Raw genomic sequence first — 4,646 nt, 5'->3', positions numbered from 1 at the left:
CTTGCTCTAAGTTCACTAGGAAAACAACTGAGGGTCAAATTTAGTATTTATGGCTTATGATATTTTTGTCCTGCCAAAATAAAAGATTTAGCCCTATTATAAATAATTCCCTTTTTGACTTCTGAATTTTTTTTCAAAATAATTCCACTCAATACTTCTTGGAATATAAGAGAGGATCAAAATATTATTTGGGACTTCCGAAAAATACTTGTGTGCCCAATTTAAATACTTTGCGATGAACTTTTTTTTTCAAATATGCACATATTTTAAATACACCGTGAACCATTTTTGAAACATGATGATTTTTTTTCAAATACATACATGATTGAGTTTTCTTCAATCACCCAATGATCATTATTTTTCAAATATGTGATGAACATTATTTAGTACGGGGTGAATGTTTCTTAAAATATGCGATACAAAATTATAAATTAGCGAGGAACACTTTTCTAAATAAGTGACTAACACTTTCTAAATACGAGATGCACATTATGTAAAAATACGCAATGAACATGTGAACAATTTTCATTTTCCAGCAATATGTATTCCCATTTTTGAAACTAATTCTTTTCATTGTCATTTGTAATCATTTACCAAAGTTGTTTTTGTGTGTGAGTTATACGTAAATAAATGCAACTGTTCGAGTACATGCCATCACGCCTAGCTATACTAACTCAAATGATGCCGAGAGTGAGAGGAGAGAGAAGAATGTGGCCACAATGGGAGTGCGGCGGAGCTAGGTAGAGATTGGGGACATAGGATTTGGTAGAGGAGATGGAGCACCGTCGCCGGGAAAGGTGAGAACGTGTACATTGGCGATGTCCCTATACATACATACATACATACATTTGCATTTCTTCCTACTCTACGTAATTAGTTGAACCACATCAGACTAGTTACTTCATACGGTCAACTAGTTGGATTTTCTTTCTCTAGTTGACATGAGCTTTCCGAAGTGAAGCTCTCTTTTCCATTAGCATATTATTCGCAATTGTAGCATTCCCCAGAGCTGGTTGACATGAACGTGTACATTAGCAATTTTTGTTGATTGGTTGAGGTCATTGTTGACTGACCTTTTGGCAGTTAGCATGCCATGAGGAAATATTTGTGGCTTAGCACTCCCCAGAGCTGGCTAAATTTTGTGTTTTGACCCTTTTCTGAAACCTATTCGAGATTTGACCCTAGTTTGAATTCTTTTTGAGATTTGATCCTTTTGCTACCGCCAGGGACCATGGCGGTAGGGTATGACAGCCTACCGCGAAGGTCCCTGACGGTAGGGTTGCATGCCCTACCGCCAAAAACCTCCTAAGTATTGAACACAGTGCGTGCTCGTGTCTACCGCCAAGCATCTTGGCGGTAGGGTTGTGCAGTCTACCGCCAGCCCGGTTGGCGGTAGCGATGTTTTCTACCGCCAAAGTCCCTGGCGGTAGGCTGTTAGACCCTACCACCATAAACTCTGGCGGTAGCAAAAGGGTCAGATCTCAAAAAAATTTCAAACTAAGGTCAAATCTTGAATAGGTTTCAAAAAAGGGTCAAAGCACGAAAATTTGCCCCCAGAGCTCACTGTCGTAGTGCAAGATTCCAAGAGCACAGCAGCTTTCCTGTTACGCTTGGTGGAAGACCCATGATTGACTTGCCCATGGCCCACGGCAGTCATTGTGGAAGCCTAATTCATGGCTGACTTGACCCAGGTCCATGGCCACTTGATCGTGGAAAGCATCGTCTGAAGTCCACTTTGGTGTGCTAGGGAGCTTGTCAGCCCTGCCGACTAGCACATACGTAGTTTTCATGGTAATAGTGCCTGCCTTGGAGTATTATGGAGAATCCTGACCTGAATTGGGCTGCTGCTGTCCTAGTCTGAATTTGGTTGGTCCAAATGGATCGTAGTGAATTGCGCATGAGACAGTCAGATATTATTGCTTCCTTCTCCAGTCTGTATATATATATACACCTTCTTCTTCCTTCTTCGAGTAGCAGAGCAGAGCACATTCATACTCTTCCCCATGCCTCTCCTCTACATATTAGTTCTTGGGCTTCTCCTCTCACACACTCCACGCTGCTGCTCTTCAGCACCTGCGAGAGATACCCTCACTGAAGGCCAAGTGCTTGCCGTCGGCGACAAGCTCGTCTCGACGAACGGCAAGTTTGCGCTCGGCTTCTTCCAGCCAGCAGCGAGCACCGTCAGTAAGTCCCGGAACTCCACCGGCTCCAGCTGGTACCTTGGCATATGGTTCAATAAGATCCCGGTTTTTACTGTTGTGTGGGTTGCTAATCGGGAGGAGCCCATCCCCCACCTCAACATGAACTCAACAAAGCTCAAGTTCTCGAGTGATGGCAAGCTTGTCATTGTCACAAACCGTGCTGATGCTGTCACTGAATCACTTGTTTGGTCCACTCATATTGTGAATAGGACACAATCCAGTAGCATAAACACCAGCACCTCTAGTGTCGTTGTTCTCTTGAACAGTGGAAACCTTGCCCTCAAAGTCACAGATAGCCCATCATCTGACCTACCGCTGTGGCAGAGCTTCGACTACCCAACAGATGTCGGGCTTCCTGGCGCCAAGTTGGGCCGGAACAAGGTCACTGGTTTCAGTCGCCGGTTCATATCAAAAAAGAGCCTCATTGATCTGGGTCTTGGCTCATACGGCATGGAAGTAGAAAACACCAGCGGGATCGTCCTCAAGCGCCGCAACAACCCCGTGGTAAAGTATCTGATTTATGCAACCTCGGGATCATCATCTTTGATACCAATGCTCAAGTCACTTCTAGATTTAGATCCTCGGACCAAAGGTTTGTTTAACCTAACATATATCAATAATAACCAGGAGGAGTACTACACGTACACTTTATTGGATGAATCATCGTCTTCCATATTTGTCTCACTAGACATCTCTGGCCAGGTTAAGCTGAATATTTGGTCACAAGCCAACCAGTCTTGGCAAACCATATATTCCGAGCCTGCCGATCCCTGCAGCCCGCCTGCCACGTGCGGACCTTTCACGGTCTGTAACGGCATTGCGCATCCATCATGTGTCTGTATGGAGAGCTTCTCCCATAAGTCACGGCATGATTGGGAGTTTGAAGATCGAACAGGAGGGTGCATTAGAAACACACCATTACATTGCAGCACTAGTGGTAACAACAAAAACATGACAAGTTCAACAGACATGTTCCACCCCATTGCTCAAGTTGCATTGCCCTACAACCCACAAATTATAGATGTTGCTACCACTCAGAGCAAATGTGAAGAAGCATGTCTCGGTTCTTGCTCCTGCACTGCTTATTCCTATAACAATAGCAGATGCTCTGTCTGGCATGGGGAATTGCTTAGCGTAAATCTGAATGATGGCATTGAAAATAATTCTAAAGATGTTCTTTACCTTCGCCTTGCTGCCAAAGATTTGCTACCAGGTTCCAGAAAAAGGAAAAGAAAACCAAAGGTCGGAGTTGTTACTATTGTAAGTATTATTGGTTTTGGGTTACTAATGGTCATGCTGTTGTTACTGATTTGGAGGAACAAATTCAAGTGCTGTGGTTTGCCTATATATGACAATCTAGGTAGTGCTGGTGGAATTGTAGCCTTCAGACACACTGACTTGGTTCGTGCTACTAAAAGCTTTTCAGAAAAGCTTGGAGGAGGTGGTTTTGGTTCTGTATACAAAGGAGTCTTAAATGACTCGACTAGTATAGCAGTGAAAAGGCTAGATGGTGCCCGTCAAGGAGAGAAGCAATTCAGGGCCGAAGTGAGCTCAATTGGACTGATCCAACACATAAATCTAGTCAAATTGATTGGTTTCTGCTGCGAAGGTGATCACAGATTACTTGTGTACGAATACATGTTAAATGGATCTCTTGATGGTCATCTATTTAAGACGAGCAATGGAAATGTTGCCGTCCTAAATTGGAACATCAGATATCAGATAGCCCTAGGAGTTGCTAGAGGATTGTCCTACTTGCATCAGGGTTGCCGCAAGTGCATCATACACTGCGATATTAAGCCAGAGAACATACTTCTGGATGCATCATTTGTTCCTAAAGTTGCAGACTTTGGGTTGGCAGCATTTGTGGGAAGGGATTTCAGCCGAATTCTGACTTCATTCAGAGGAACTGTGGGTTATCTTGCTCCAGAGTGGCTTACTGGAGTGGCGATCACACCGAAAGTCGACGTTTACGGCTTCGGCATGGTGCTGTTTGAAATCATATCAGGAAGGAGGAATTCCTCACCTGAAACATCATACAACACTAGCAGCAAAAACAGTGACCAGAATATTGATTACTTCCCTGTACAAGCCATCAGCAAGCTTCACGGTGGAGATTTGAAGAGTTTGGTTGATCCACGGTTACATGGTGTATTCAATTTGGAAGAGGCTGAAACGGTTTGCAAAGTTGCATGTTGGTGCATCCAAGATAATGAGTTTGATCGGCCAACAATGGGTGAAGTTGTCCGCATTCTCGAGGGTCAACAGGACATTGATGTTCCTCCAATGCCAAGATTGCTTGTAGCTATAACAGAACAATCTGGTGCTGCAACTTCAATGTAATAATAATTTCCAACCCAATGTAATCTTTGTTAATTTCAGCAATTTTCTTAAAAATGTTGTAACGTGGAGAGTAAGGAATAAAAGGATGGTAAGCTTGCAGCA

At 43.4% G+C, this 4,646-nt stretch overlaps 1 pseudogene; it reads left to right on the top strand.

The window, feature by feature from the left end:
- The first annotated feature begins 1,963 nt into the window (after positions 1-1,963).
- On the top strand, positions 1,964-4,646 carry LOC125542458 (G-type lectin S-receptor-like serine/threonine-protein kinase At2g19130 pseudogene; annotated as a pseudogene).

This window comes from Triticum urartu, chromosome 1A (genome assembly GCF_056163025.1).
Source record: "Triticum urartu cultivar PI428250 chromosome 1A, HENAU_Tu73, whole genome shotgun sequence".
Taxonomy (NCBI): domain Eukaryota; kingdom Viridiplantae; phylum Streptophyta; class Magnoliopsida; order Poales; family Poaceae; genus Triticum; species Triticum urartu.
The sequence above is the reverse complement of the archived record's forward strand: the minus strand, read 5'-3'. Positions and strand labels throughout refer to the sequence as shown.